This window comes from Nerophis ophidion, linkage group LG25, assembly GCF_033978795.1.
Source record: "Nerophis ophidion isolate RoL-2023_Sa linkage group LG25, RoL_Noph_v1.0, whole genome shotgun sequence".
Lineage (NCBI taxonomy): Eukaryota > Metazoa > Chordata > Actinopteri > Syngnathiformes > Syngnathidae > Nerophis > Nerophis ophidion.
The window spans coordinates 16,644,905-16,656,913 of NC_084635.1; the positions used below are offsets into that span (position 1 = coordinate 16,644,905).

Consider the following 12,009-nt stretch of genomic DNA (forward strand, 5'->3'; position numbering starts at 1 on the left):
GGTTCAGAGAATCTGGAGAAATCACTTCACATAAGCGACAATATTACGGACCTTTGGTCCCTCAAGCGGTACTGCATCAAAAAACGACATCAGTGTCTAAAGGATATCACCACATGGGCTCAGGAACACTTCATGAAACCACTGTCAGTAGCTACAGTTGTTCGCTACATCTGTAAGTGCAAGTTAAAACTCTACTATGCAAAGCAAAACCCATTTATCAACAGCACCCAGAATCGCTGCCGGCTTTGCTAAGCCCGAGCTCATCTAAAATGGACTTATGCAAAGTGGAAAATTGTTCTGTGGTCTGACGAGTCCACATACTTATTATGTTTGGAAACTGTGGACGTGGTGTCCTCGGGAACAGTGAGGAAAACAACCACCCGGATTGTTATAGGGGCAAAGTTCAAAAGCCAGCATCTGTGATGGTATGGGGGTGTATTAGTTCCCAAGGCATGGGTACCATACACATCTGTGAAGGCACCATTAATGCTGAATGGTCCATACAGGTTTTGGAGCAACATATGTTGCAACATTATCATGTACGCCCCTGTTTATTTCAGCAAGACTATGCTAAGCCACGTATTACAACAGCGTTGCTTCGTAGTAAAAGAGTGCGGGTACTTTCCTGGCCCGCCTGCAGTCCAGACCTGTCTCCCATCGAAAATGTGTGGTGCATTATGAAGCGCAAAATACGACAGCGGAGACCCCGGACTGTTGAACGACTGAATCTCTACATAAAACAAGAATTGAAAAGAATTCCCCTTTCAAAGCTTCAACAATTAGTTTCCTCAGTTCCCAAACGTTTATTGAGTGTTGATAAAAGAAAAAGTGATGTAACACAGTGGTGAACATGCCCTTTCCCAACTAATTTTTGGCACGTGTTGCAGCCATGAAATTCTAAGTTAATTATTATTTGCAAAAAAAAAACAAAGTTTATGAGTTTGAACATCAAATATCTTGTCTCTGTAGTGCCTTCAATTGAATATGGAATGAAAAGGATTTGCAAATCATTGTATTCCGTTTATATTTACATCTAACACAATTTCCCAACTCATATGGAAACGGGGTTTGTATACAGAGAGTGAGAGCTAGAGAGAGAGAGAGAGAGAGACAGATTAAAGATGCATCAATAATCTATGTTTAATCGAACTGTAGTTCCTAAATCTTAATCGAATCATGAGTTAAGTTAGATGATCACTAACGTCGGTTATAAGTAAACCACTTGTAGTGTTAATATCAAAATCATTAGTAAAAATATTATCAATAAGCGTGGCACAGTGTCCTGTGATTCTGCTTGGCTTTGTGATTTTAGGATATAAACTGATGCTGTACATTGTATCAATGAAGTCATCAATAAACTTTTGCTTGTTAGGGTTCAATAAGTCAATATTAAAGTCACCGCAAAAGAAAATTATTTTTTTACCATTGTCCATGTAAGTTGCCTTGATCCATTCTTCAAATGTTTCTATACTTGACTTAGGTGATCGGTATATACAACTGATTACTATGCGTTTGCTATTTTCCTGACATATTTCAATGGTAATACATTCTAAGATATTATTTATAGCAAATGACATGTTTTTTACCACTTTGTAGTTCAGGTTCTTCATCACATACACAGCTACTCCTCCTCCATTTTTGTTGGTTCTGTTAATATAGTTTAGTTCATATCCTTCCAGATCAAAATCTATTCCTTTTTTATCATCAATCCATGTTTCTGTGACGGCGATCACTTTGAAGGGTTCGTTGATGTGTTCCAAAAAGTTCTTAATGTTGTGGTAGTTTGCATACAAGCTTCTGCTATTAAAATGAATAATTTACAATTTATTGTCACTTTTAATGATGCTATTGTATTGCTCATCTGTGTAATAAAAACAATTATTACTAATGTGAGAAAAAATTGTTGTATCTGGATCTATATCGTTTTCCAAATCCTGGTTTTTGTGCTCTTTGTTGCAGAAGTTTTGTAGTTCCATATTTCCTTGCTCAACAATCTTTGATGTCGTTTCAATAATCTCTATAAGTGTAGATGGATGCAGTCCTGAATCTAAGTCTTCTTTTTTAGTCGTCCCTTGCAGCGTAGTAGTGTTGATGTTGAATTTAGGTGCTTGTTTTCTGTCAGAGTCCATCATCATCGTTGTTGTGGAAGCTGTGTAAACCTAAAATTTGTCCAGGTCTTTGATGTCATTGACAACAATTACTCTTGCTTCTGGACCTCCATTCAACTTGATGTAGATTTTACAGTTGGCGCTCCAAGTTCTCTGGATTTTTCCCTGCTTTCTCAAGTCGCGTGCTTTCTCGGCGATTCCAGCATTACGTTTAGTGAGATGCTCATTCATGGACACATTTGTTCCCTTCAGCTTCTTGCCCTGTCTCAGCAATGCCATTTTAGATTTTCTGTTTACGAATTTCACGAGCACGACTGGAGTGGCGTTGTTGTCTCTTCTGTTCAGTGGGATGCATGTTTCGAAGGTATTATTGTCAATTTCAATTTCCTTTGATTGCAGAAAGTTGACCACTTGCTGTTCTGCCGAGACAAGATCCATTTAATCTGGTTCACCTACATTATTCACAGCCTTAGCATAGGATCTTGGTTTAATTCGGTGCCCTGTCATGATGATATCATTCATTCGTTTATCCTGCTCCATTTCATCTATGATATTCCACAGCATGTAGTTGTCTTCTTGAAGGGTCTTCATTTGTTGGCGCATATCTTCCTGAAAGGTCTTCAATTGTTGGCACATATCAGAGACTTCATTTTGTCTGGTGATGATTTGTGTTTGCAGACTTTCAATATTTTGCCGCAGACTTTTCACAACTTGTTTGTGTTCTTCCATTGATTTTTTTCAGATCTTTTTTTATTTCTTTAATTTCTTCTTTCATTTCATGGAGTATTTTTAGTAGTACTCCTTGTTCCCCATCATGTCCTGTGTCCAGTCTCAAATCTTGGTCCCAGTTGTGTCCTGTGTCGGCTGACACCGAAGGTTTCGGGCTTTCGGTCTTCCCTTTAACTTTTGGCATTGTGGCAGATCGATGAGGTCAGTGCCTCTTGTGTCTTAAACTGCAATCACTTTAGCAACTTGCAGCACGTTTAACTTGGTTGTTCCAACAATGCGTACTTTGTGTTGTTCACAGATCAATTTGAGGTGTTAGTCTGTCAACTTATAACACTCTGCGACGTTGGAAGCACTTTAAAACAGCTGTAAACTCGCCGTAGTTTTTGGTTACTAGGCAACCGCTTTGAGCTGCGGTAAGGCGCCGATGGCTTGAGGCAAACGTCTCATCCAACTTGCCTTATTTCAGCGTATAACTGACCAAAAAGAGGTCAAGGATGCCAGGTGACTCTCCTGTGGCTGTGTTCGCAAATCAGTGGTCAAAATCTTCAGAATAAACAAAAACTCCGGTAGCAAAAGCGGAGCCTTTTTCTTTTGCGTCCTTTCTCATGAACAGGAAGTGACGCATTAGGAGAGAAAGAAGGTGCGAATCTGGTAACAAATGAAGAATTAATTCCAAAGAAAAACAGCAGGGGCTCCATCGTCTGGCGGTGGTTCGGCTTCAAGCGGGAATATGTCAAATAGACAAGTTTAATTTGTCAAGTGTGGGGCACAAGCGTTGCAACAAAAAGTAACAACACTGCTAATGTGTAGCATCATTTGAAAAGTCATCTGCTAGAGAATGAAGAGTGATTACTCCGCATGTCAACATTTCCATTAGGTGCCACAGGCACACACCATCAAAATGCCGAGGCAAACATTTCCAGATCAACACCGTATGAAAAAAAATAGTCAACAAAAGGAGATAATGTCCGCAGTAACCTACCACATTGCAAAGGACATACACTATTTGATTTCCTATTATGCAGCTCATTTTTATTTGACACTTATTGAAATATCTTGTGTGACATCATGCATAAAAGTGCACTTTATTTGTTTTTAAACTATTGTAGTGGCGTTCTGTACAAAAAGTGCACTTTAATTTAGTGTTGTTTTGATATGTCATCTTAGTGACATCGTGCACAGAAGTGCACTCATAGCTTGTTTTAAAATGTCTCTGACAATCTTGCACTTTCAGTTTTGGAAATGACATGAATGTTTGTGCCACTGCTTGATAACTGTTTAATAAATACAGTTTTGGTCAATTGACTTAGTTGTGATTTCCTTCTCTGCATGAAAGTTTAAAATCAGTATATATTATTGCAGTATGAACAAGAATGTTTTAATGTAGACACATAGAATCATCATACTGCTGTGATTATATGTATCAAGTGTTCATTCAAGGCTAAGGCAAAATATCGTAATATATATTGTGTATCGCGATATGGCCTAAAAATATTGAGATATTAAAAAAAGGCCATATGTGAAACAATACCCGAAGTACTGTTGGAATTCGGTTGGTGCCTATAAAAATACCAAATTTGCTACCCAACCATAGTCATGTTGTTGTTATGATGGAATATACATTCAATGACAGCAAACGCTACCTATGTACCAACAACGCCTATAACTAATGGGCGTGCATGTATTACGTAAGAGAGCGGGATATACTGTGTAAAATATATAGGAAAGTTGGTGCCCTTTAGGCCTCGATCTCAGACAAAAAGAGACAGAGGAGTTTTCACAGTGTGTTCAAGGCCTGCTGAACCGAGGAGATCCCACAACATCCACCAGAAATAATGTGTTCAATCAGAATCTGATTTTAGTCATATAGCCTCCCCACAATACAGAGACATTTATAGCCACTCTAATGCTGCTTCTACACTAATACAGGGTATATCCCACCTAACCTTGTCCCTGTCCACACAATGCCATCGTTTAAGACCCCCTGCCCCCTCCGTCCGCTGGCGCAACGTGAACTAGTACGCATGCACGGAAAATGGCAGATGCTCATATATATTACGTCAGGGGTGTCAAACTCAAATACAGAGTGGGCCAAAATTTAAAACTGAACAAAGCTGGGGGCCAAGGTTGAAAAAATTTACCTTTTAGTAGGTACCCAAACAAGTTTTGCATTGAATATTAAACAAGCAAGGCTTATATAACTTTATAGTCACATACAAAATCTAGTTTTAAATTATGATAATAATGATTAAAAAATTTCAATGGCATATCAAAGAAAATTTCAATAAAAATTGGGGGAGTGGGGTTTGGTGGTAGCGAGGGTGCATATTGTAGCGTCCCGGAAGAGTTAGTGCTGCAAGGGATTCTGGGTATTTCTTCTGTTGAGTTTATGTTGTGCTACGGTGCGGATGTTCTCCCGAAATGTGTTTGTCATTCTTGTTTGTTGTGGGTTCACAGTTTGGCGCATATTTGTAAAGGTGTTAAAAGTTATTTATACGGCCACCCTCAGTGTGACCCTTATGGCTTGCATTCACTTGTTTGTGTTAAAGCCGCATATATTATGTGACTGGGCCGGCACGTTGTTTGTATGGCGGAAAAGCGGACGTGACGACAGGCTGTAGAGAACGCTAAAGGCACTGCCTTCAAGGTACGCCCCCAATATTGTTGTCCGGGTGGAAATCGGGAGAAATTCGGAAGAATGGGTGCCCCGGGAGATTTTCGGGAGGGGCACTGAACTTTGGGAGTCTCCCGGGAAAATCGTGAGGGTTGGCAAGTATGAGTATCAGCGGTGAATGCAGTGTTACAGAGGCATCGCCGCTGTATAATACCGGCGGGCCAGCTCTAATCTTAATTTGATATTACCTCAAGGGCCAAATTTGGCCCGCGGGCCAGAGTTTGACACCCATGTATTACGTCATAGTCACCTCTGACCTGTAAGTGTATCTTTACCCTGTGTTTCAATGTAGACTATTGCCACATTTTATTTACCAGTAAACATTGCTTGCCTCACCATCAGCAGCTGTTAGACTATTGTAGTGAATCACACCTGAGCCACCATACATGAATCGTATATTTAATGGACATGTAAAAGTAAACAATGTTATAAAGAACATTTTACAACAATAAGTCTAGAGCTCTAAATATCTGGTCAGAACACTCACTCTTTTACCTTCACCTTCATTGTCCATTCTTGCAGTCCTGCCTGTCCTTGGAGGCTGAAATTGGTGGTCGTACTTGACGGCCGCAAGCACTTCAAGGCTTCACAATAGTTATGGAGTACAAAACTAGACGTTGGGTAATAGCTGGACATACATCGCGGACAAAAACTGATAGTCTGCTTTGCCAATCCAAATGCATTCGCTGTTATCCGTAGTCTTCCCTCCTCCACGGGAGCCCGCATTCTCGTTGTCTCCCCTTCGACAAATGGACAGTTTTTCGCTAAGTAGAATCACAGCCGACGTGGACATTCGAAAGTTCTCCTGCCATTCCTCTGGCTCAACACACTCATTGAAAAACATATCCTACCAGGCTGCCGTTTTTCCAGGCCTTATCCAAAACCGTCGCTCAACATTCCTATGTTGCCGTCTGAGATATGTTTTACCCGAATGTGTGACTTCCACAAGTGTCTGTACATGTACATACATGGCCAATAAAGTGGATTCTGATCCTTAAATGGAAGAAGCTTGTTGACAACAGCACCAGACTACAATGGCGTACTCGCACAACAATACAGTATACAGGTCTCTATATATGGATATCCACTGATGTCACAACCCGGAAAAACATTACAAATTGGACAATTTTCAAACACTTCTTTTAGAAGAAGTATGAAATAAGGTAACATTGTTTTTTACATACCTCCAAAATACCTCCTTACACAAAAACACGTACCAATAGGTCAGAAAAGTTGGTTTTGATTAATAGGGCCCCTTGAACTCCTTGGCAAAGTTTATTATATGGGATTTACAACAATACTATCAGATTTTAAGTTTATTGAAATTTGCTTTTTAAACATGTGAGGATGTGTTTACTTGACCTACTTGCTTAAAACAAATCAAGTTACATATTGTATAACAACATTGTCAAAGTATGGGATCACGACTTGAACTTGTATCGTATCCGCGGCCTAAAAAAACCGGATCAAATCGGAGGCAAAAAAAATTAAATCAAAATCTGATCGAGAACAAAGACGAAACAAAATTTCCATACTATTATTTCCTGAGAAGATATACTGGCATAAAACTGTTTCTGAAAAATGACAGGTGCATTCACTTCTTTAAGACACCTTAATGCAGGGGGTAGGGAACCTATGGCTCTTTTGATGACTGCATTTGGCTCTCAGATAAATCTTAGCTGAAATTACTTAACAGGATAAGTAATCAATAATTCCACTGGTAATAGCAGTGTTAAAAACAAAGTTCAAAATATAAAACATTCTCATGCATTTGTCCGTTTTCTACCGCACTTGTTCAAGAAGTCGCATTAATGGTAAGATATATTTTAATTGATATTGTTTAGCTTCAGAATAACAATGTTATTAAAAAGAATGAGAGACTTATTATACTCTAAAAATGTTGGTCTTACTTAAAAATGCACGCCTTTAGTTGTATTCAGTGTTAAAAAAAATATTACATGGCTCTCGCGGAAATACATTTAAAAAATTTGGCTTTCATGGCTCCCTCAGCAAAAAAGTTCCCGACCCCTGCCTTAATGCATCATTAAAACATTTTAGAGTTTATGAACATACACAAAATGTAACAGAGGTTCATTTATTTAAAATATATTTATCAGTAAAATATTATACAATGACAATATGTGTATTATATTTTCTTTGATTTCCCCCCCCCATTTTTCCATTTCAACCCCTTCTGGGTTTGTATGGTGTTTTTTTTCTTTCTTTTTTTTGCCTGTCAGCATACTGAGGAACTACTTTCAATTTGACAACAAATAAAGAATAAACTAAAGAATGACTGTTAACATTGTGCATCAGTTCTGTAGGCCACATGGGGAAACTATTTTACCAACACAGACATATGTTTTCACTTTATAGGTTTCATAAAGATTTAGGATATCATAAAATGTATCATTTGATTAAAAACAATTAAGATATCATGAAAATGCTAGAACAACCTACAATGAATTGTATTTGTTACTTTGATCTGGTTTCAGCGGCAATCTCAAGGGCTGTGTTGTAACAAGCAGTCATATCACATGATTAATGGAGGTCGTATGCTCAACCATGAAAGCACAATTAAAAAAGGTAAAAAGTGAAAACAGCCTATCATAAAAACGTGATGTTTTACAATTTAGTGGAGCCGTTGTCTGAAGTACTACCAATATGTGAAAATATTGGACATAGTTCACCTTTTGGTTTATCTGTAGTGATGGGACATATGTTTATGTGGAAATTATTTTCAGTTCAGTTCAGTTTCAGTTTATTTCAAACATGCATATAATACCATGTAATGCATCACACAATTACAGTTGTTTCATTACGGTAAGACCGAAAAGGAGTAGGAAGAAGCAGAGCAGAGCTTATTTAATCCAAACCCTTTTCATATCATAGCAATTTTATCCTATTTCCTTGTTTTCTGGAACACAACAGTGAACAAATAAATAATATACCATAGTAAGCATACAAATATTAAATACATAAATAATATGTCTCAATAAAATAAAGGTTCAAGATGTTCATCACAATACTCGTTCTGTGTACTTTGTGAACACTTGTAGTTTGAACGGTCTATTGAACTGAATCATATTGGTGCTTTGTTTGAGTTGATTAATCCATCCATCCATTTCCTATTACTTGTCCCTTTTTGGGGTCGCTGGAGTCTATTTTAACTGCATTCGGGCGAAAGGCGGGGTACACCCTGGACAAGTCGCCACCTCATCGCAGGAGTTCTTTGGTTAATCCGTTCCACAATTTAATTCCACATACTGATGTACTAAACGTTTTAAGTGTTGTACGAGCATACAAATGTAATAAAATAGATTTTCCTCTAAGGTTATATTTCACCTCTTTTGTTGAGAAGAATTGTTGTATATTATTGGGTAGCAGGTTATAGTTTGCTTTATACATAATTTTGGCTGTTTGCAAATGCACCAAATCGTTGAATTTCAATAACTGTGATTTAATAAATAAAGGGTTTGTATGTTCTCTATATGCAATATTTAGCTTTATACTCAACCTGTTTGCATGGATCTTAAGCGAGCATGTCTCCTAAAGTTGCTATTTAAACACAGTGACCTTGGAGGCATAACATCACCTGACACGAGTCAGGTGTGGAACTATTCACACATATTTGTGTTGCCAGGAAATATTTCGGCATGAGGCTTCTGTCATCATCAGCTAAGGCTTTCAAACTCTCCGTTGCAGGCTGTAACTCTTCCCAACACCTTAGTTTCCTGTCTCGCTCTCACTATCCTGGCTGGACTAATGGGTATCTCATGTCCTGACAGATGAAATCACTGGCAGCAAATAGAAAGTCAGTCATCTGATAAAAGCTAGCCGCCAGGACAAAAACATAAAGCTGTGTGCCAAAATGTAAACTGACACTTGTGTCCACTGCCAAACTACTGATGTTACTGATGACGACAGTGGTGAAAACGATCATAGTAGACCATAACACCTATGATGCATGGTGTTATGGTCTGAAAAGTTATTTGAAAGTAGCTATTTTCCAAACGTTTATCCAACACTTTCACATAAATAACAATTGTTTGACAAGATGTCTACCACAATTTTGACCTTTATTGGTTTCAAACAGTATCCTCTTACTACTGGTTCATATTTTATTATAGTTTAAAAAAAAAAAGTCCAACGATTTTATATATGTTGAAAGACTTCTGTCACCTGGCGTATGAATATATAATCAAGGCAACAGTTCATGGGTCTCTAATGCATTGCTTGCAAACTACACGTAGCTTGCCAACTCTTTCCGAGCAGCTCGCCAAGGATACAAGGATCTCAAAAGACACATCAAATATTACACAGAAAATCAAATTCCTTGCACAGGATAAGGTAAGAGAAAGTGCAGCTTGCTTGTGGAATGTGCTCTTTTATTTCCAAGCAGGGTTGGGCGATATTTTTAGGCTGAGTGGCGATATACGATACATACCGGTATCTAAAACAAAACGTGCACAGTGCTTAATGTTGCCCAAGTCTTTTATAGCAAGACAACCAGTGTTGAGAGTACTCACATTAGTTTTGTAGTAAGTAGTAACGTAACATGTTACTTAGTCTTATAAAGTAATTATTTAGCAGTTACTACGTTAAAGGACTGACAAATTCCAAACAGACCATTTGGAGGAAGTAGGAAGGAAGGCAAGATTGTTTTGTAAACATCTCTGCAATTCTTCCACGGTTTGATTTAATATTTTCAGGAGCTATGCAGATCCCAAATACACATAAGCAGGTACAATCAGGTTAGAAAGGTTATTTTTCAATCAATCAATGTTTACTTATACAGCCCTTAAACATGTCTCAAAAGGCTTTTGCATAAGAGAGCCACTTTAAACACACAACTAATGTTTTGAGATCGAGCTGGGATCCTTTTAATTTCTGTGCCTTCAAAACCCACAGAATGTTAAGACATTTTGGCCCCAGTTGCCATAAACTTGCGACCCGAAGACATATCTATGGCTGACATATGTGTTGCCATGCTGTGAGGATACTATTACTGACCTATTTTTTTTTAGTTGGTTACTCTCGACTGTAACGCTGGGGTTCTTTTCAGCCTTCTGTTGAAGTGTATAAATCATCTGTTCTTTTTTTGTTTCACTACTTCACATTAAAGCTAGCATAGCGCCGCGGCTAGCAGAGCTCGTTTCCTATTCTTCCCTCCTCTGTATGTTTGCATAAATCCAATTAACACTTATTGTTAAAAGAATGTTAGCTAATTGTTCTACCGTGCTTGCCGTAGTTTGAACCATGTAATGTCTAGCGAACATGAGCATCAATACCATATTTTAGAACCGTATTACTTCATTCAACATACGCAAATAATCGATGTTTGGACATTTATCCATCGATTTATGAATCACCCACATTCTAGTTGTGATGCATCTTAAAATGGATTATTTTGCCCACTTTGAGACGTGATAACCACACATACGTTCCCCATTGGACTAAAATGATATCTACACTTTCCCAATTTCACATATTTTTACAAAAAAAATGTCTCTGCTGTAAAAAGTCACATTTGGATAAAGATAGCTACAAACTAGGCAGATTACTTTAGCCAGATGCCGCCAAACTGAGGCAGAGGTAGGTCTGGGCGATTAAGCAAGTTTTGAGTTTGTCTGGCTTGTCACAATCATAAAATCATTACAATAAAAACATTTTTAAAAAGGTTAACGGGCAGTGCGATGTAAATGCAAATTCCTTATGTTGTAATGGTGAAAGGGATGAGTGAAGCTAACGGAGAATGGAAAAAAAGACCACATACACCAGAAGTTTGGGATCGCACAATGATGGTTGCAATTCCATGTATTTGTCAGAGAGTCAGTATACCAAAATACTGGTTGTTCTTTTAAGCTACATACACTTGTAAAGAACATAATGTCATGGTTGTCTTGAGTTTCTAATACTTTGTACAACTCTAATTTTTTTGTGATCGAGTGATTGGAACACATACTTGTTGGTCGCAAAAAACATTCATGAAGCTTTTTTTTTTTTTGTAAATTTATTATAGGTCTACCAAAAATGTGACCAAATCTGCTAGGTCAAAAGTATACATACGGCAATGTTAATATTTGCTTACATGTCCCCTGGCAAGTTTCACTGCAATAAGGCACTTTTGGTAGCCATCCACAAGCTTCTGGTTGAATTTTTGACCAGTCCTCTTGACAAAATTGGTGCAGTTCAGTTAAATGTGTTGGTTTTCTGAAATGGACATGTTTCTTCAGCATTGTCCACACGTTTAAGTCAGGATTATGAGAAGGCCAGTCTAAAACCTTAATTCTATGCTGATTGAGTCATTCCTTTACCAATTTTGACGTGTGTTTGGGGTCATTGTCCTGTTGGAACACCCAACTGCACCCAAGACCCAACCTCCAGGCTGATCATTTTAGGTTGTCCTGAATAATTTGGAGGTAATCTTCTTTTTTTCATTGTGCCATTTAAAGCCCCAGTTCCATCGGCAGCAAAACAAGCGCAGAGCATAATACT

The 12,009-nt window shown here is 38.1% G+C and overlaps 1 protein-coding gene and 1 long non-coding RNA gene across 4 annotated transcripts in view; one reads left to right on the plus strand and one right to left on the minus strand.

Annotated features, from left to right (window-relative positions):
- Nucleotides 1-12,009, minus strand: part of uacab (uveal autoantigen with coiled-coil domains and ankyrin repeats b) — a 91,401-nt gene that overhangs the window by 43,207 nt on the left and 36,185 nt on the right. The window lies entirely within an intron of this gene.
- Nucleotides 9,753-12,009, plus strand: part of LOC133543068 (uncharacterized) — a 32,827-nt gene continuing 30,570 nt past the window's right edge. The window contains exon 1 of the long non-coding RNA XR_009804294.1: nt 9,753-9,861. This is a non-coding gene — a long non-coding RNA (uncharacterized LOC133543068). The remainder of the gene's footprint in view (nt 9,862-12,009) is intronic.